The sequence below is a fragment of the Oratosquilla oratoria genome, chromosome 16 (genome assembly GCF_046742065.1).
Source record: "Oratosquilla oratoria isolate Oo_2021 chromosome 16, ASM4674206v1, whole genome shotgun sequence".
Lineage (NCBI taxonomy): Eukaryota > Metazoa > Arthropoda > Malacostraca > Stomatopoda > Squillidae > Oratosquilla > Oratosquilla oratoria.
The window spans coordinates 39509901-39532400 of NC_134792.1; the positions used below are offsets into that span (position 1 = coordinate 39509901).

At 40.0% G+C, this 22500-nt stretch overlaps 1 pseudogene; it reads left to right on the forward strand.

Moving 5' to 3' along the window:
• Positions 1–22500, forward strand: part of LOC143033660 (uncharacterized) — a 98182-nt pseudogene that overhangs the window by 65277 nt on the left and 10405 nt on the right.

A 22500-nucleotide genomic window follows, 5' to 3' on the forward strand; every position in this document is an offset into this window, starting at 1 on the left:
TGTGTGTGTGTGTGTGTGTGTGTGTGTGTGTGTGTGTGTGTGTGTGTGTGTGTGTGTGTGTGTGTGTGTTCACCTTGGTCTTTGGATCACGTGTTGGACTCGTGATCGACAGCTATTTCCCTCCCAGAAGAGAGCTCAGAGCTCGTATGACCGATCTATGGGTAATGCTATGACCTTTCACACACACACACACCCTAACTCCCCGCCCACGAGAGTCAGAGTAACGACCCGAAGCACAGCGATGCTGAAATAATTTCGGTATCGCTGTGCTTCGGTGTGTGTGTGTGTGTGTGTGTGTGTGTGTGTGTGTGTGTGTGTGTGTGTGTGTGTGTGTGTGTGTGTGTGTGTGTGTGTGTGTGTGTGTGTGTGTGTGTGTGTGTGTGTTTGTGCGTGCGTGTGGTGTGTGTGTGTATGTGTATGCGTGTGTACATGTGTGTGTATGCGTACATGCGTGTGCACGTGTGTGTGTATGCGTGTGTGTGTGAGCGCGCGAGTGTGTGTGTGTGTGTGTGTGTGTGTGTGTGTGTGTGTGTGTGTGTGTGTGTGTGTGTGTGTGTGTGTGTGTGTGTGTGTGTGTGTGTGTGTGTGTGTGTGTGTGTGTGTGTGTGTGTGTGTGTGTGTGTGTGTGCGTATGCGTGTATGCGTGTGTGCATGTGTGTGTTTCTTGGGCCACTTCTATTCATAGTATATATAAATGATATAGACCATGGACTAAAATCTACTGTTTCCAAATTTGCTGATGATACAAAACTGTGCGGAGTGGCAAATGATCACTCAAACCAATTAGATATTCAAGAAGATTTAGATCAATTACAGCAATGGTCTGAAAAGTGGCTAATGAAATTTAACACAAGTAAATGCAAGGTAATGCACATAGGTAAAAATAACAGCAAGTACGATTACAAGTTATTTGGAAATTCGTTAACAAAAGTGGACAGTGAAAAAGATCTCGGCGTAATTATCAGTAACGACCTCAAATCATCCAAGCAGTGTATTTCAGCCTCTGAGAAAGCAAATAAGATTCTGGGATTGATTGCGCGATCTTTTTATTTCAAAAGTCCATCACTCATTAACAAGCTATATAAATCGTTAGTTCGTCCACATTTGGAATATGCTGTTTCCGTATGGTCACCGAATCTCATTAAAGACATTGACAGACTGGAAAAAGTACAACGGCGAGCCACAAAACTGATTCCAAATATCAAAAATAAATCATACGAAAATCGACTTAAGCACATGAATCTGTTTTCCCTAAAAAAGCGTAGACTCAGAGGTGACTTGATACAGGTCTTTAAGATTTTAAAGGGAATTGACAACATCAAAAGTGACCAAATTTTCACATTGAATGAGAATCAGACAAGAAACAATGGTCTCAAACTGTCCGGAAATAGATTCAATTTGGAAGTAGGTAGAAACAACTTTGCCAACCGTGTAGTTAATGAATGGAATAAACTTCCTGCACAGGTAGTGCAATGTAGTTCAGTTCGAAGCTTTAAGAATCATTTAGATAAATACCTAAGTAAGATGCTGTAATTATTATAATTTATGTTATATTATTTGTTTTTGTTTTGTTATAATTTGTCTGTCTGATTTTCATTTATTATTAGTTATATGTCAATTTATTATCATTTACTATTTACCTGTTTGTTTGTTATTCAACTATACCAATGCATTTATTTATGTATTTTAATTGTTATTTTCATTGTTATAGTTTTAATTTACTATTAATATGATTTTTTTTTTTTTTTTTTTTTTTTTTTTTTTTTTTTTTTTTTTTTTTTTTTTTTTTTTTTTTGCATCCGACCTAGATATGGATCAAAAGGTCTCCTGTCGGCATGCTTTGCCTTTGTAATCCTTTGTGTGTGTGTGTGTGTGTGTGTGTGTGTGTGTGTGTGTGTGTGTGTGTGTGTGTGTGTGTGTGTGTGTGTGTGTGTGTGTGTGTGTGTGTGTGTGTGTGTGTGTGTGTGTGTGTGTGTGTGTGTGTGTGTGTGTGTGTGTGTGTGCGCGCGCGCGCTGAGGTTAAGCGTTCGCGATACCTATACGGGAGTATGGTCGGTGTACCGTATGGTCACCCCACCAAGACCCAGAGGAACTTGGGTCAAGTGAACCCTCAGTCCTCATTCAACTCTCGACGCCCTCCCCTTTCGTCCTCTGCGTCAGGGTCAGGTGCAAAGCGGTTGAGTACAATGTCTTCAGTTCCCTCCTCCGCGACACCGTTTTCGTCTGCAAGCAAGCAAGTGCGCATGCGTACAAATCTCTCCTCAAAGTTTTGCAGTCAGCTGTCGGGCGGTCGAGGTCAGGCAGGGCACCTTTGGTTCGAAGAAGAAGAGGAGGAGGAGGAGGAGGAGGAGGAGGAGGAGGACATGTGGTCAGGGTCTGAAGGGAGGGAGAGGGGAGGTGGGGGTTGGATTGTGTTTGTTACTGTATTATCTGACAAGCTCAGCCGCACAGTCAGATACTGTTATCAAACCCACGTGTACAATTTCATGCACTATCGTTTTATCATACTGTTTACTCCCCAACCCGGCGAGTTTTGGAACTGTGTGTTATTCCCCAATCTCCTTCCCCCATTGCTGCCACTTAAAAGTGTGTATACCTGTATTGAAAAAGTGTGCTCAGTCGTAAAGTGCAGTTTAAGCTCCGCCCCCTCCGTACGTCAAGTGGTCTGAGGTAGGGTCACGTGACGTCACGTCTCCTGGTGACCAATCAGAGAGAACGGTAGGCGACATTAGACAGGAAGTGAATGCATCGTGGGAAAATAATTTTCATTTCCAGCTTTCTCTTTTACTGCATCTTCTCATTTCAGTTTACCTACAACTAAAATTATTTCCAATTTCTCAATCTTCCCCTATGACTAAGCCTCCTACTCATTTTCTAACTTTGTTGGATGAAGTTAAGAAGAATAGATATCCCTACGTAACCTCACGATTATACGTATTGATCCCAGCCTCGAACCCCAAGTCTCCTGCCCACCCCTCCAAAGCCACGACAACACGTAATAAATACCCCTAATCGCCCGGTGGCAGTAGCCCTCTTTTATACACAACTTTCTCCCCGTCTTCTCCTTTTATACATGGGGGGGACGGAGAGGGGGGGTCGCCGATTTAATGAAGCGGCCTTGCTGTGGACGTGTTGTGCCTTGCGACACTGCCTCTGACCCAGGGCAGTGGACAAGGTGCAGGGATGACCCGTCATCCAGGAGGTGCTAAGATGGGAGGGAGGGTGGAGGGGAAAGGAGTGTATTTAGGGATGGAATGGGTGTGAATGATTTTATGGTGTTTTTTGGCTACCTCCCTTGTAAGGGGGAAAAGGCCTTGGTATATGTATGTATGTATGTATCTTCATTTTCATACAGACATCTCTTCCCCTCCTACAACTACCGATCTCGTGCCAGCGGGTGGTCCATAGTCCATAGTCCACTGTGGGGACTATAGACTACTGATACCCTTCTTCCCTATTTTTCTTCTCCAATATTTTCCTTGGCTTGTCCTCACCTCCAGATTTCTAATATTTCTCCTTTATCTCCTCCTTTTCCTTCTACACCTCCTCCACATTATCATCCTTTTCCTCCTCCTCCTCCTCCTTCACTTCCTCCCCTTTCTTTCCTTTTTTTCTCCTACTTGTTCATTATTTTCGTCCAGTTATGATTGATATTCTTTGTGGTGGTGTTTTATTTTTATGGAGGTAAAGGCTAACACAACCTAGTCTGACCTAACCTAACCTAACCTAACCTAACCTAACCCTTCGGTCCTCCAATTATCCTTGGTCCTCCAATTATCATTGATATTCTTTGTGGTGGTGTTTTGTTTTTATGGAGGTAAAACCTAACCTAACCTAACCTAACCCCTCGGTCCTCCAATTATCATTGATATTCTTTGTGGTGGTGTTTTGTTTTTATGGAGGTAAAGGCTAACCCAACCTAGTCTGACCTAACCTAACCTAACCCCTCGGTCCTCCAATTATCATTGATATTCTTTGTGGTGGTGTTTTGTTTTTATGGAGGTAAATGCTAACTTAACTTAGTCTGACCTAACCTAACCTAACCTAACCTAACCTAACCTAACCTAACCTAACCCCCCGGTCCTCCAATTATCATTGATATTCTTTGTGGTGGTGTTTTGTTTTTATGGAAGTAAAGGCTAACCTAACCTAGTCTGACCTAACCTAAGCTAACCTAACCTAACCCCTCGGTCCTCCCCTGTCATGAAACGTTGTACTCCAGTCTCATGCCTCCCACCCCCACCCCACTCACTCACTCCTCACCTCTTATCAAATTCAAGTTTCAAATTCAAGCTAATACTAACCTATCGACTCCCTTAGGCTTTTTCTGAAACATGACTTTGTTCAGTTGAACTACTTGAGATGCATTGAACATAAGATTTCACTCCCTTCTCTTGAATTTAGGCTTCGGGGAACGAACAATTCCACACCACTATTTCCTCGGATATCTGAGTTCATCGGGTAAGGATGACAGTGCTGGAATGACAGTGTCATCAAAATTTCCGAAGAAAATATAAAAGAAAAAAGGCAGATGGTTCTAAAAATCCATTTTCTATCCACCACCACCCCACCCACCACCCCTCCAAAAAACAGGAAGATTAACAAGATGAAGGAGGAGGAGGAGGAAAAAATCAAACTGATGGCACGAAAATGAATTAGATATTCTAGGAACAACTAGAATGGAAAGGAAAGTGCCACCAGGTTTATTTGTTTCTTATTATTTGTCTGTTTGTTTATTATTATTTGTTTGATTTTCATTTATTATCATTTATCTGCTAATTTATCATTATTTACTGTTTACCTGTTTGTTTATTATCTAACTATACCTATGCATTTATTCATTTATTTTATCTATTATTATTTATATTATCATAATTTTTGTTTATTAATTTATCTATTTATTTGTTTATCATTATTATATAATATTATAAAAAAAATTATTAATTCATCTATTTATTTGTTTATCATTATTATATAATTTTTTCGCATCCGACCTAGTTATGGACCAAAAAGTCTCCAGTCGGCATGTTAACTATACCTATGCATATATTTATTCTATTTATTATTATTTACATTATTATAATTATTGTTTATTTATTTATCTATTTATTTGTTTATCATTATTATATAGTTTTTTCGCATCCGACCTAGTTATGGACCAAAAGGTCTCCAGTCGACATGTTCCTCCTTTGTAATCCTTTGTAATCGAGATAAGCCACCGGAGGGGGTGCATGGAGAGGGTGGAGAAGGGGTTGTGAAGGGGGGGGGGGGGAGGGGTTCCACGGACTTCACCGAAAATTAAGATCCCCAGAGTAGGTCCTCTTCATCTACTTAATCCTTTTTTGAATATGACAAGAAGCTTGATAGCAATACTTGTAAATCGAGTATCCTAGAGTAAAGCGGCGAGATATGTTGAATACATGTGGTACGTAAACTCAATGTATTGTGGATTTATATTGACCATTGGTCCACATATCGTGGTTGTGTCTCATCCAACAATTTTTTCCTTTACCCCCTCCCCCCCCCGTGCTAGCCTGATGCATTTATCCCTATACAAAAAAAATCATAGCCGACACACATAAAGATACAACAGAACAAGATTATAAAATTACATCAGATATTAAAGTTCAACAAAAACAAAGAAAAATTATCAGGACATAAAACATACATCCCACTCATGTAGCATACGTATACATATACCCCAAAGGCTTTTTCCCCCTTACAAGGAAGATAGTCAAAGTCAAAAGGCATAGTCCACTCCCACCCACTTCATCCCCTATATGCTCCACTCCCATTCACCACCCCTTCCTCCCTCTTTTCTTGGCTCCTCCTGGATGACGGGTCATCCCTGCATCTCACCCACTTCCCTGCAGCAAAATACAGCATATAATAGAATCAATGTTCAAATCGAGCATGCGGTGTTATAGTTAGCGGGGGAGGAAGAAATGCATGGGAGATATGAAGGGGGAGGGGAGGCGAGAGGATATCCCCAAGTGAGACTGCATTGAGAACAAGAAAGAAATCATTGCTTTAGATCTTCACATGTGGACAACTCTTTCACTCCCCACCTATGTCCCTCCCACCATCTCCTTGTTACAGTTAGTGGGGAAAGGAAAAGGGTATGGCGAGGTGCAGGGTCGGTGGGGGGGGAGACGAGAGGATATCCCAGGTAAGAAAGAAAAAAAATGGGAACTATTGCCTTAGATCTTCACATGTGGACAACTCTTCTTCCTCCCCTTCCCCACCATCCCCTTCTTTTCTCCCTCCCCCACCATCTCCTTCCCTTCTCCCTCACCCACTACCTCCTTCCCTTCTCCATCCTCCAACACCTCTTCCCCTTCCTCCTCCCCACTCCCCATGGCATTTCCTTCCCTCCCTCTCTCCTCATTCCTCCCGCCGTCGAGCGGTCCTCTCCCTTGGGTTGTCGCCTTCCTTATTGTTGCCCTTTGCGGCGTTTACAGAGGCGAAGAGTGCCGTTAGGAGACCTTTCGTTTCATAACGAGATAAAATACAGACAAATAGTACATAAATAAATAAGTAAATAGATAGATATGTGAAAAGATTGATGAATGAATAGATAAATATATGAATAGATAAATTAATTAGTAAATATATGACTAGATAAATGAATAACCATATGAATAGATGAATTAATATATATATACATATATATATATATATATATATATATATTTATATATATATATACATATATATATATATATATATATATATATTTATATATATATATATAAAATGAATAAGTTAATAAACAGACCATTTGATTAACTGATAAATGAATGAATGAATAAATCAATTAATAAACAACAAAACATAGACAAATTTAAACAGATAAACATAGATAAATGAACAGATAAACATGAAAAAAAACAAGAAAATCAACTTCCGGTATGCCCACCTTATAGACAGAGACCACTGGACCACTGTGCTGAAGTCCGGCAGGATCTTGAAACATCGAACTCAGTTCGAAACCGTAGACGCAGCTTCATGCGTTCAGCCTGTAGCTGCCTGAAACTTTTATACCTTAGTTCGGAGCTAGTTTCTTCTTATATACTTCATCGGAGCACAAAAGTGGCCAAAAACACATCAGTCATGACCAAATTCGGATCTATAGCCAACAAATGCACCCTCTTTAAGTGTTGCATTGGATAGATCAGGAAATTTTACACATTTATATTTAAAACTCTCCCAGTTTCATCACGAAGGTCTTACAGTTTTTCCATTTGTTGCAATATGATTGAAGGGAATATTCAATCCTTTGGATGTCTAGCGTGCACACGCGCGCACGTACGCATTTAGTACAGGGTGGAGCGTCCGACGTCTTCAGAGAACTCCTAAGAGACCCCCTATTGTGGTTGACCTCACAGCGGCCATTCGCGCCAAGCGCATCTGTCCTCGGGATCCACCGGCTGGACGCCTGGTCGACCATTTCTAAACTGCAAATTCAGCATACGACAAATATATATATATTTTTACATGTGTACCCATTTGTAAATATATAATTCATCCATAAATACAGTGTTCATACTCAGTTCATACATTGTACCTTGTAGGAATAAGGGTAAGGCGTATATAGTAGAGAATAAAGAGTATATAGCTAATTGTTGTGGCAGCAGCCACCATGTGCATGTAAATATTACAATTGGCAACTGCCAGAGTTTTCCTCGGCGAATGCTCCGAGAACGTAGTTCAGTCTAGACGAAGAGAATAAAGACCAGAAAACATAGCTTCGTTTGTTCCAACGACTCGAAACTCAATGTAAATCACAAACAACAACAAATCGGAGTAACGATCTCACAAGTTCTAAATATAGTGGGGGTCAAAACAACTTTCATTGGATCAGCTAAAATGTCTCGAAGAATGCTCTTTGTATTCTAGAGTATATGTAATCCCCCTTGGCCACAGTTTCTGAGACTAACATAAGCTTCTGGCCCTAACTATCCCACTCACAAAAGGAAAGAGAGAGAGAGAGAGAATATGTATAGCTTCACTTGTCCAAGTAGAATGTAAATTTTCTTCAAGTCATTACAGATCATCCAGTTGGAATATTTGTAACTGATCTCTCTAAAAAAGTAACACCAAAGTTTCATCAGTGTTGGCTCAGATGGAAATTTTGGGAAAAATGTGCAATAAAAAAATTATTATTATTAAATAGAGTTGCGTTGGGTTGGGTTGAGTTTGGTTAGGTTAGGCCTGAAACATTTGTTTCCAGCAACTTGTAGGCCACAGTCATCCTTCTGTGTGGACACTGATTGACAATTTGCGAAAAGACTAGGCTGCAGTGGCTACACAAATTCTACAAAACCAACGAGGGCAACCACCAAAGAAGCGAGTGGAGAGGGTGACTCATCAGATGCAGAACCGCCTTCGGAATCTGTGCAGGGGTATGCTGCAGGAAGTCAGTGTCTTCCTGACTTTCTAAATGCAGTTGGCCACACCATTAGACTGGACTTGTAAACCACAAAGGACAATGAACCCACTTCAGTACTGCACCAGTTGTAAAACTGTAATCACTATATATTGATGGAAGAAATTGGTATTGAATTTTATAATGAATTAAAAACTAAAACATGAAATTTTGTATATTGTTTGTGTATTATTGCAGTAATAAACTTCAATATAACTAAAAAAAGTTCCTGTATATTGTTTGTTATTAAGTTCAAGAAAAGTAAAAAATCATCCTTTGGTGAGCAAATGTCCTATTTGTCACTTGTCTGGTGAACAACTGTCCGATGAGGAATTGTCCGGTGAGCAACTGTCCGGTGAGCAATTGTCCGGTGAGCAACAGTCCGTACCCGGGTTTGGAAGCGTCTATTTGAGAAGCGTCCAAATGGAACTCAGTGAATTCAACCGTCTTATCCTTCGTTAGCAACTTCGTCAAAAATTTTCTCAGTAAAGAAATGTCTCTTCATCCAGGGCTGTAACTAAAAATCAAGTGTTTTTATTATAGTCTTGTTTTATCTGTACAATAAACCAAATGATACTTTACATATCTAAAATATTTTTTCCTTTTTCTTTATTATGATACCAACAGAAAGATGTGCGTGAGCTAAAAGAATTTTAAATTCAAGTCTGGAACCTAATCCCGTTCATGACTGTTAAGTATTTTGTCGAAATAACCGGCGCTTCTTTCCTTGAAAACAATATCTCATCAAGGAAGTGGAGTTGTAAAAATGGTAAAGGAGAGATTTAAGAAGTGTGGCAGGAAGGAGGGACAGTAGAATTTAATATACATACATATATACTTGTATATATATATATATATATATATATATATATATATATATATATATATATATATATATTCTATTAAATAATACAGCATACTCAGCGTGGGATATCTTCTTCCTTAAACTTTCTATCCTTCTCGATATTTTCTTTTCTGTGGGAGGAAGGGAGAACACAATATCACCAAATGAAACCGTAGTGAATTTGGAAATTAAAACAAATACATTACATTACAAATTCACTATAGTTTCATTTGGTGATATTGTGTTCTCCCTTCCTCTCATAGAAAAGAAAATAGCGAGAAGGATAGAACGTTTAAGTAAGAAGATATCCCATGCTGAGTATGCTTTAATATTTAATAGAAAATGTATCCAAGAAAACCTGCTCCCTAAATTCACTTATATGTGTGTATATGTGTATATATATATATATATATATATATATATATATTTTTTTTTTTTTTTTTTTTTTTTTTTTTTTTAATATGTTTTCAGTCACAAAGGAACGGTACGTGTATCTGGTCCGTGGGGATGTCATTGAAGTCCCTAAAGTATTGACTGCATAAAAATTGGGCAGTCAATACCCTCTACCGGAAGATCTGTGAAAAAATAAACGAAATTTTTGGTATCAGTTTCGTGACACGAAATTCGAACAAGAAGCAATTTACTTAATGAAAAAAAATGTTCGTGTGACGATAAATGTCTTCACTTTTTAAGTAAGCATGTGGAAATTTATAAAATTCAAATAAGTATAAAACAATATTTTGAATACAGATGTGTAATATATATATGTGTATATATATATATATATATATATACATATATATATATACATATATATATATATATATGTATATATATATATATATATATATATATATATATATATATACATGAACATATATGAATACTTTTTATTATCATCATTTGTTGCAATAGTTATAGCCGAAATTAAGTAATTCTATAAAATGCTCTCCCATCGTTGCTTTCTTGTATATCACCGGCATCTTCTTGTACCTTGGAAATCATGACCCCAACACACACACACACACACTGTCTCAGTATCCGGACATTTCTCCTCTGGAAGTTTCTCCAGCTTTTCTCCCCCGAAGGCTGGATATTTCTCCTCCAAAGGTGGACACAAAAAAAATTCACACTTTATATTATTTTAGGTTATAGTATATTAAAATATTATAGTAAATGTCTGGAGGAGAAATGCCCTAGATCCTACTTCCTCAAGCGGCGCCCAAGGCTTTCAAAGATATTTTGTTTTAGATAAGAAATTAATTTAATAAAACGCATGGCCAAGACACACAGAAAGGTTGCAAGGGAATACAAGTATGTAACATATTGCTGTGTAACCTTGCCCTACCTTCATGCTATGTCTATAATCCGCTGTACCTTGTAACACTTCCTGAAATGTATCTTTGCCTTCTTCGTCTTCCTCATCATCTGATACCTAATGTACTGACATACATCACCCACTTGGTTCTTTCACGAACAAGAAACATTACCAACTCAAGTGGTGTTCTATCTATCGCGTTTCTTCTTCCTTCGTTCTTTGATGATGGCCGCTTGGTCGGGGTGGGAGGAGCGGCCATGGATGAGGACGTTGTGGTCGCGATGAATCAGTCCCTCTATTTTCATTTTCGCTGAGAAAACACACAAGAAGCAATAAAAGACTGAGCTAGTGCGTTATAGTTCAGAGGCCATAGGCTGAGCGGGTCTGAGAAAGGCCAGATTCACTTTGCGGCAACAACTCCGTCTGCAGATGTTGCCATCGAGTGAGTCTGACTTTTCTTATATCCATTGAAACAGATTATAATGATTCAGACATCTAAAGGGTTTAACGTGCCTTCTCACCACTATTGACGACTTGCACGCTTATTCTGGGTGCCGCCAGGCAGTTTTGTTCAACCAAAGTAGAACCCTGTGTGAAGTGAAAGGGTTAAGGCAAAATGTTTACTGATACGGAATATTGCGAGAGAGAGGGAGAGAGAGAGAGAGAGAGAGAGAGAGAGAGAGAGAGAGAGAGAGAGAGAGAGAGAGAGAGAGAGAGAGAGAGAGGAGAGCAAGAACGAGCTCCGGGCGGCTCAGGGGGAACACTGTCATATCACGTGTAAATGACCTGAGTTTGAAGCCCCGTAACTGACACAAAAATGTGTTCTGGTAATAAGGGTTCATGCGTAAGTATAAGTGTGTTTGCACCCGGACAGGCTCGCCTAATGTTTTTTGTTGAGACAACACATACAAACAAACATAGTCCAGTATCTGTCGACCATAAGGATTTTACCTTTTCACGAAGATTCTCTCCCTTGTGGTTGAGACTAAAAAAATTCCACACACACACACACACCAAGGTAGGGGATTATCCACAGTACATTGAGATGGGTTGAACGTGTGGATTATGATGAACTTAATTAAATATTTATATTGTTGATAGCGTTCACCAGTTTGTTTACGGTTTTTCTTTCATTCCGTGAAAAATAACAACGCACGATTGGGCCAAAGATTTGTTCTATCACTGCGTTATCGTTTGCTGCCTATCAGATATGTTAGTTTCTTCTTTATCACCCACTCGTTATCAGTCCAAGAGGAGAAGTTCCGGGTTCTGCCGGGTTGGGGAGGAGGAATCCCATTCTGGTAAGAGGGTTGAGATGGGGAAGAAAAGGGGAAGATGAGATGATGGAATCGAGTGACAAAAACAGTTCATTTCACGTTGAGGAAAACATCAGCGACATGACGTCATACAAACCGGCCGTGCGATGCCAAGTCTGTCTTTGTGTCAAAGTACTTAGGTATTTAAAACAAATAAACGCGGCGTTCATAGTATTCAAGAGGTTTGCTGTCAAGCTTTCTGTTCTTGTTCTATTTTGAGGAAATTACTCACTCTCAAGGAGTATGTTATTAGGTTTTCTGGCAGTATCCTATTCTGAGAACAACTCAGCTTTGGTTACAGCTACCAAACTACTAATGTTGACTGACTTCAGAGACTGCCTCGTGAGCAGGGTATTCATTTGGGAGACGACTCACGTGGTTGTTGTGTGTTCCGTTGGACGTACAAGACTGTCAACTCGCAAAAACCTCAACGACATGTCGCTAAGCTCTTTCAACCAATCATCTGTACCACCACGTGTTTTATTCCGACAAACCCCATTCTTTCGTTTTCGTGGAAATCCAGTTCCAGGAACTTCTTACTATGGATTACGATGACCCCTGGTCGTCCGTCCTTTCTGACCTGACCTGACCTTCTTCTGCCCATGGGCAACCTTTCTTAGGCCACGTGACTTTTTTTTTTTTTTTTTTTTTGTGGAGGTTGAAAGAGGTGCGTTTGATGTACAACACTGTACAACGGTTACCCTGATTTTTTTTTTATAAGGATTGAGAAAAAGACATTAGACGTAGTAAACAGACACCAAGTAAGCTAGAAACCTGTTAAGATAATTGAATGAGTATCACTATAGCGTGCGTTCTACCTCGGTATATATCCAATGAACCACCAAGTGTATTCTACGAAGAACCATCCTAACTTGAAATGAAATTTTATTGAAATACGTTCGGTTGAATAGATATGTATATACATATATATTCATACACACACACGTATGTGTATATATATACATATATATATGTGTGTATATATATATATATATATATATATATATATATATACATATATATATGTGTGTATATATATATATATATATATATATATATATCAAATCAAGTAACGTAGGTGTCGTAACACACGAATAAAATAAAACTTAAACCCACTCTCGGAGAAAAATAAGCTGAGATACCGAGTAAACCATATATTTCGACCACTGACTGGTCCTCTTCAGCAGTTACAATTATAAGGTACATAGACAAGGGGTTATATACAGAGGAGGAAGTAACATTGGGGAACTCAGTAAGCCTCAGGTCACTTGCCCTGAGTGAGGTCGGACGTTACGTCCTGTGGAGATGAACTTGTCAACTACCATACTAGTTATGGCATCAGGTGACCATTGACCTTTGGAAGTATTATAATTTGGAAACTTTTTTATTAATGAGGACTCAATAATTTTTCTTTTGAAACTACAATGTGAATTGTATACTGTAGCTGCATTCTTCCAATCTATTCTGTGATCTAAAAGGCTAGAATGGAGGAATACAGCTGAGTTTTCTTGGCCGTATTTTAAAGAATTTTTATGTTCTTTGATCCTAGTGGGTAGATCACGTCCCGTTTGTCCCCAGTACACTTTATCACAATCGAGACATGGTATCTTATATACTCCGGATTTGTCCTTATTGGATGTTCTGTGATGGACATTTACTACTTTTTTAAAAATGTTATTTGGGTAACTAAAAGTGATCCTAATTTGGTTCCTAGGTAATAATTTAGATGCGGCATGCATGGATTCATTATAAGGGAGTTTAATATTTGATTTTTCCCAGACAAAAGCCTATTTTTAATAATTGAGTGTGTACTGATTCAACTTCTGAGTTGAGAAATTCCGGGCAGAATAGTTTCAAGAAGTTAAAGTACAAGTATATATGAGGTAGTGAGGGGTACAGAAAAGGGGATGGGGAAAGTGGGGGGACTCAGGTTACATGCCCTTGATATGGTTGGGTCAAGGAAGGACAGTTGGTGGTATTTTGTCCGACCGCTCTTGACATTAATTTGTTGACTGCTATCCTCGTAATGCAATCTGGGGGCCACTGACCTTTTGAGGTATTGAAGTTAGGATAATATATTATTAAAGAAGATTCTACAATTTTCCTACGAAAGCTACAATTTTATTTAAAATATAATTTATGCATTCTCCCAATCCATTTTGTGGTCTTTTTGGCTGACATGAAGGAACACAGCGGAGTTAACTTGTCCAAATTTTATGGAGTTTTTGTGTTCCTTTAATCTTGTGGACAAATCCCTGCCAGTTTGGCCCCAATAGACATCACCACAGTCTTTATAAGGCAATTTATATACCCCGGAGTTTTGGTCCACATTATTCCTCCGGTGTACATTTACTACCTTTCTAAAAATACTGTTTGAATAATTGTAAATAAATTTAATTTGGTTGTTTGGTAGTAGTTTGGAGACCGAGTTGATGGATTCATTAAATGGTACAATGACGTTACTGTTACTCCATTTAAACTTCTCCCTGGAGCTATTTGGTTTATAAAAATTAGATTTGGCTTTATGTAGGGCTTTTTTAAAAACCATTACGGATAACCTACGTTAGAGAGTTGTTTATTGATGATGTCAAATTCTATTTGCAAAAATTGTGGACGACAAATCCTAAGGGCTCTAAGATATAGGCCAGATGCAACTGTATATTTAATGTTATCCGGATGGTGGCTAAAAAAGTCTAGGTAATTTTCTGTGTGAGTAGGCTCCCTATACACAGAAAAGGACAATTGGTCTGGGTCTCTTATGACCGAGATGTCCAGAAATGGGATCCTACCTCCCTCTTCCCATTCCACCTTAAAATTAATATTCTTAGCTAAATTATTTAATTTAACAAAAACTAATCAAAAGAACCCCATTTTTCGTCCCATAGTGTAAAAATATCATCAACACCTAAACCAAAACATGTCAGGTGGTTTAATCTTAGGTAATATAGTACTTTCAAAACATTCCATGTAAAAGTTAGCTAACACGGGTGAAAGGTTAGAACCCATACTGCAACCATATCTTTGTCTAAAATAAGAATTATTGAAAGTAAAAACATTAGTGGTTGAAATTATCATTGGTGTTAATATAAGCTGTTTCTATTGTCTCTCCCAATCTTTTTTGTTGAACCTTTATCTATTACAACTGTACTGTCCCAGTCTGGAAGGTGTTTCTCCAAAATATGATGATGGGCAGCTGTTACATGGTATCTTATATACAATACTGTTTTCATTAGCTGGGTTATTATTACTACGTGTGACCAAATGTCCCATTTCGCTAACTGATGTTTTAGATATTATAAAGCCTGATTTTAAGAGGGATGTGTCTAGGTGTGAATTAATATTTGATTTTGGAACTGTGATGTATCGGGCTCCCATTATTCCTCGTCTACTTCCTCCACCTTCAGTTTCATTTCTCCCTGTGTAGTTAATTATATATATATATATATATATATATATATATATATATATATATATATGCAAGTATATGTATAATATATACATGATATATACACTTAATCGTCCTTACCTCTCAGGTCAGGCTACGGCGGGAATGGGTCAGCGGCTAGACTTGCGTGATTAATGTTATCCCAGCCCAGAGGCCAGCACTGACCCTGAGCTCGGACAAGTTTGGGAGCTCCGGGGCTAGAGAATATATGAGAGGAACACTGGAGAATAATGATGGTAAAGATAATAATAATATTGGTGATGATGATGATGATAAAGATGATGACGACGACGACGATAACGATGATGATGATGGTAGCGACGATGATTGATGACAGTGGATAACACCATCATTACAAAGGATGCATCTGGCTAACATTGAGTCGGACCCCAAGATGGTATCGGTGTCACAAAAATAAATATTATCGAATTAAACAGTTATTTGGATAAAAAAAAATAGACTAGAATGAAATAAAACTTAAACCTAAACAAAAGAAAACAAAATAACTAAATTAAGTAAGATTTAAACTATGCGAAGATGCTTAAAAAATTGGTGGGATGCGTACATTAATCATAAGACAGATAGAGCTAAGAAATTGTGAAAAAAAATCTGTAATTGAGTAAGACTAGAAATACAATCCAGCTACTCAGCACCCACCCGTGGAAGTATTTTCGCGGTAATCGTAAAATTTGGGACAACGCGAATTCCACCTCGTTATACCATTTTCTTCTTCTTCTTCTTCTTCTTCTTCTTCTTCTTCTTCTTCTTCTTCTTCTTCTTCTTCTTCTTCTTCTTCAACTTCATCATCTTCTTCTTCTTCTTCTTCTTCTTCTTCTTCTTCTTCTTCTTCTTCTTCTTCTTCTTCTTCAACTTCATCATCTTCTTCTTCTTCATCTTCTTCATCTTCTTCTTCTTCTTCTTCTTCTTCTTCTTCTTCTTCTTCTTCTTCTTCTTCTTCTTCTTCTTCTTCTTCTTCTTCTTCTTCTTCTTCTTCTTCTATCGTTTTAGGAATGCAAAGCATTTTCTTCGAATATCATTTCAATCGCATCCTGTAATGATGATGTTCGTTTGTCATCGCGGAGTGAGATTTGTCGCTATAGTTGAAACTACCGTGCAATGTTTCTAAATAAGATTAGACCGTTAAACTTTTTTTTATGACCATGGACATTTTCTGATATTTTAATGAGGTTCTAGATTCTGTGTCTTGAATGTGCTACGCCAGTTTTCGTGGACATCAGTTAAACTGGTTTCATTATTTTTTTAACAAGTTCGTTCGAGTTTAAGTAAGAATATTAATCTACTTTTTTCAAGGTAAACTGAAGTAGAGATGGAATGTCGCCAGGATGAAACCAATAGACCACAAGACACAGTACAAACAGTGAACACACACACTCCCAAACACACACACACACAAACACACACACACACACACACACACACACACACACACACACAGTTGCTGGTGCAGCTGGGACCTATTTGGTCTGCTAACTCAGCGGTCCCGAGTTCTGTCCCTGAACAGAGCTGAAAAGTATCACAGCACTGCAAGTTGGAACCCTCTCTCTTGGGTAAGAAGTTGTTGTTGTGTGCGAGGTCACAATGTTACCATTAGATTGGGATACATGAGCTATGGAGCTCTCATCCGGGAGTCCAGCACGTGGTTCAAGGCCATATTGAACCACACACACACACGCGCGCGCACACACACACACACTCACACACACACACACAGACACACACACACACACACACACACACACACACACACACACACACACACACACACACACACACACACTCACGACTCGTGTCGCAATGGTAGAGTTCCCGGCCGCCACTACGGCGGTCCGGGTTCGAATACCGCCCATGGCTGAAATAATTTCAGAATCGCTGCACTGCGGGTCGTTACTCCAACTCTCGTGGGCGGGGAGTTTTGTGTGTGTGTGTGTGTGTGTGTGTGTGTGTGTGTGTGTGTGTGTGTGTGTGTGTGTGTGTGTGTTGTGTGTGTGTGTGTGTGTGTGTGTGTGTGTGTTTGTGTGTGTGTTTGTTTGTGTGTGTGTGTGTGTGTGTGTGTGTGTGTGTGTGTGTGTGTGTGTGTGTGTGTGTGTGTGTGTGTGTGTGTGTGTGTGTGTGTGTGTGTGTGTGTGTGTGTGTAATGTCACAGCATTACTCATAGTTCTGTCATATATGAGCTGTGAGCTCTCTTCCGCGAGGGAAATAGCTGTCGATCACGAGTCCAACACGTGATCCAAAAATATAGTGAATCACACGCACACACAGACACATTCGCTTTGAGTCACCAACAAAACTACTGGCACTCGGGTACGCACACTCACGCTCGCAGTGACTTCAAAGAAGAAGAAGATCAGGCACCCCTGGTGCAATGAAGGCGGCTTTGTTGTGCTTTCGAAGCACAACAAAGACCGAAGTATACTCATACTGTCCTCAACCTCAGGTCACTGGATTTCGAACTAGGTCAAAAGGATGGAAGCCGGGAGTAATGGACAGAGTGGTGGTGGTGATGGGGAATGGTAGTACTGCTTCAGATATTGGTTGTAGTGGTAGTGGTGATGGTGGTAATACTGAGTGTTCTAGGTGTAGTATGGGCAGTGTTAGTGGTAGTAGTAGTGGTTGTAGTAGTGGTAGTGGTAGGGGCAGTGGTGGTGGTAGTGGTAATGGTAGTGGAAGTGGAAGTGTTAGTAGTACTGGTATTGGTAGCGGAAGTGATAATGTTTGTGGCAGTATTAGTGGTAGTGGAAGTGTTAGTAACTATTTCGGTGGTGATGATGGTGGGTGTCGTTGTTGTTGGTGGCAATGGAGACACTAACTAAGTATCTATTTTTATCTCGGTATTTCATCATCATCGAAGACTATCGCCTCAATTAATCACATATGCAGGTGTCCGTTCCCTCCTCCACATCGATAAGGCCATCTCGATTAACCTCTTCCTCAAAAGGTTAATGCAATTCATGGACGGAGGTGCCAGCAGTGACCCCTGAGGAACGCCACTTGACACCTCTTTCCACTTCGAGTGTTCTTTTAACCCTTATGTCTATCTTAATACTCAGAGCGATCCTCCTGAATTACTTAAGTGTCATCCTCTTTGTCCAGCTTCTACTGTAGATTCTTATGCAATACTTTACCACATACTTTCCTAATCCCCATACTGTATACTGCACATACAGTTCATCCCTTACCTTTTCTTCTAAGCAGAAACTTACATGGTTGTAGACAGGTTTCCCTTTTTCAATGTGGGTGATTGTGCGTGTTTGTGTGTGTGTGTGTGTGTGTGTGTGTGTGTGTGTGTGTGTGTGTGTGTGTGTGTGTGTGTGTGTGTGTGTGTGTGTGTGTGTGTGTGTGTGTGTGTGTGTGTGTGTGTGTGTGTGTGTGTGTGTGTGTGTGTGTGTGTGTGTGTGTGTGTTTATTTGTGTATGTAGAACATTACCTCTGAAATTACAGGAAGTTCTTGGAAAACCAAAATCGGACCCCCTCATCCAAGTCCAAAGTCTGAGCAAGACACATCAAGCGGTGGATTGAGCAACGATGACGCCAATGCAAAGGTCTGAAATCGTCGTATCACGAAGACTACACAGGTGCTGGCATGCGCGTTATCAAGGACAGATTTAGGTTATCAGATCTGCTCTTCCTTCGCTTCGATAGAGCGCAGAGGTGGTACTTGCTTTGACCCCCATCTGCATAGATCTGATATTCTCAACACTTCAGGGATTTTGGCGACGTCCCTACGGGCAAAAGTCGCACAGGATTTGTAGTTTCCCCCGTTTGTGTGGGTAGCGGATCTCTGATGAGGACGTACGAACAATATGCATGGCCTAGAACCACGAACGTTGATTTCTTAAACTCGTCTTTATTGGTGCATATGTAATGGATATCCAGTCACCTCCCATAAGAGCCTTATGAATGGGTTCTGTGCATGTTACACCATGCAACGTAACCCAATGGGGGTAGACCACTATGCCACGGCACGCCGTAGGTCACCGTAAATCAAGGGTTCTCAGCCTTACTTGGCCCATTCACCCCTTTCACCATTTGTCTGAATGTCATTCCCCCCTCCTTTCCAAGATTGCCTGTTTCAAAAAGTGCATTCTAAATAATATGCAAATATTACTAAAAACCCTTTTATTTTTTCCAAATTAGTATATATTTTTCCCATATTAGTATAATTCCAGCCCAGGTGACAGGCCAGTTAGGCCAAAACCTATAACTGCTTTCCTCACCCCGTAAACTGACTGAGGTCACAATTCACCCCCAGAAAACCCAAAATTCCCCCCTGGGAGTGAATTTCACCCCTAATGAGAACCCCTGCCGTAAATCATTATGACCCATCAACACTCATACGAGGTGAGAAGATATGATTATGTAGACCTTACGAACAGAAGCAGCTACCCACACTCAGAAAGCGCCGGGATGAATAGGTTCAGTGGTAAAAGTGACGGTAATGGCAATGGTAATGAGTGTGGTAACAGCATTACCACACACTCTATGACTGGAGATTAATCTGCACTCAAAGAGGAACGCTGAGTCAGATTCGACTTCTGATATCCATCCTTGAATTTCTCCTGTGCTACCCTCTATGACTTTACCTCTTCGCGTTCCTTACACCCTGTGATGGAGGACAAGAACACTGGCACCCTGTTCCCCTTGGGTGTCGTAAAAGGCGACTAAATCTAGTGGACCGCAAGAACTAAGAGAACCCCTCTTTTGGTCTTTTTCTTCTTCCGAAGAGTCAAGGACACTTACAAAGGGGATTAAGGCCTTTGTATAAGTATGTGCCCTATTGTGATAGGTTGGCGTGTGTTTCGTCTTCTGGCTCGAATGAGGGTGCATGTTTATGAGTGCAGAGAGTGGTTTACAAAACCGAGTCTTGGGTCAAGTTTAGCACGCTTTCTCTGCAAACCGACGCGCACACGCGCCCACTAGCTATCTTTCTTCTTCTTGCGCCTCTGCGTGTGTTGCGGCTTTGTTGCAGCAACCACTGCCACCGTTGCGGCAAATTGAACACCGTTATTATTGTTGTTGTTGTTGTTGCTGTTGTTGTTGTTGTTGTTGTTGTTGTTGTTGTTGTTGTTGTTGTTGTTGTTGTTGTTGTTGTTGTTGTTGTTGTTGCTGCTGCTGCTGCTGCTGCTGCTGTTGTTGCTGTTGCTGTTGCTGTTGATGTTGATGTTGATGATGTTGATGATGTTGATGATGTTGATGATGTTGATGTTGATTTTGATGATGTTGATGATGATGATGATGATGATGATGATGATGATGATGATGATGATGATGATGATGATGATGATGATGATGATGATGATGATGATGATGATGATGATGAAGGTGGTGGTGGTGGTGGTGGTGGTGATGGTGGTGGCGGCGGCGGCGATGATGATGATGATGATGATGATGATGATGACGTTGTTGTTATTGCTGTTGCTATTGTTGTTGTTGTTGATGTTGTTGTTGCTGTTGTTGTTGCTGTTGTTGTTGTTGTTGTTAACTGTTGTCTCCTGAGGACTGGAAGTTCCTCCCAAATGAATAAAAGAGTCTGTCGTCAATCAGAACAAGATTAAAGAGTGTGACTTCAACACCTCGTCGGGCTTAACGTACAAAGCGTCTGTTTTCCTCCTCCTGTGGCACCATATTTGGATCAGTTACAAGTAACTTTGTGTCCTAAAAATTATTTTCTCTTACATATTTAATATAATTTAGTTAAGTTTTACTTTTTCTTTATTTTTCTATTCTATCTTATTTCATTTTACCTCATTTCAAGTTATTCCTTTTCATGTTTTATTTTGTTTTGTTTAGTTTCATTTGGTCTTATTTAATCTTATTTCATTTTATTTTACTTTATTTTATTTTATTTTATTTTGTTTTACTTTACTTTTTATCATGTTTTTTATTTTTTCTATTTCTTCTGTTCTATGGTATCTTATCTTATTCAATTCTATCTAATTTGATCTTATTTCACTTCATTGTTCTCGATTTTTTTATCTTAATTTTTCCCTTGTTATGAACCAAAAGGCTTCCTGTCGGCGTGTTCTCTCACTACAATTCGATCCCATTCTTGCATTTTCGACGATCACCAATGACCTAGTTTGTGGTCGGGAAAGAGGTCTTCGCTCCAGGCCTCAACTTCATCGAGACCAAAGGTTCTGCTTGTTCCTTTGACCTCACCGGGGAGCCCCGGATGGCTTGGTGATAACGCGCTCGCATCACAGTCGAGAGACTTGAGGTCAGTTCCCCAGAGGTACACGACACTGGATGCTCGTACGTAAGGCGCACGTATGTTAGGTCCCTATTGGGCTCGGTTGTCGCCACATTCAAACACTACACATATGCGTGTACAAACCAGCAAAGCCAGATCAACCCCATCCTACTGCATGCCCAATCTACTTTTAAATCAACATACAACCTGCGTGGGAGAAGAGACTAAATAAGCTGTCTTCCTGAGAGCGGCCACTGGGACATTTCCCTTCAGCCGTTCCTCTGGTCATCCAAGCTATTGTTCTGATACGTTGGAGGCCTTGCGACAACGGAGGAGGGGGGAAGGGGTGTTACCAACGCAGTTGCAATACCGTTGGGGCCGTAACGCTGTCTTACTGTTTACTGAACTTGGTTACCTAATCAGAGGCCTCGGGCCTCGACCTCGTGCTCGCCCCAGCTGTTTTACCACACAAACAGAAAAAAAAAAATCGCAGTTGAAAAAAAAAGTCACAAGGAAAATGTCATCAGTTTGGATGGAAAGGTTACGTTTGGTTAGGCTAGGTTAAGTTAGGTATGATTAGGCTAGGCTAGGCTAGGCTAGGTTAGGCTAGGTTGGGTTGGGCTAGGCTAGGCTAGGTTAGGCTAGGTTGGGTTGGGCTATGCTAGGCTAGGCTAGGCTAGGTTAGGTTAGGTTAGTTTAAGTTAAATGAGGTGGAGTGTAGGGTTAAAAAAAAGAGCTGGCATATAGCGTCCATCAAAGAATGCTGGGATGGTTTGGGCATATAGAAAGAATGAGTGAAGAAAGACTAGCGAAAATAATTTGGAAGGCAGAGGTGGATGGAATGAACTTGAGAGAAAGACCGAGAATGGGATGGATGGATGGAGTGAAGGGAGCCTTGGGCTAAAGGGGAATGTCTGCTGAGCAGGGACGGGAGAGGGTAA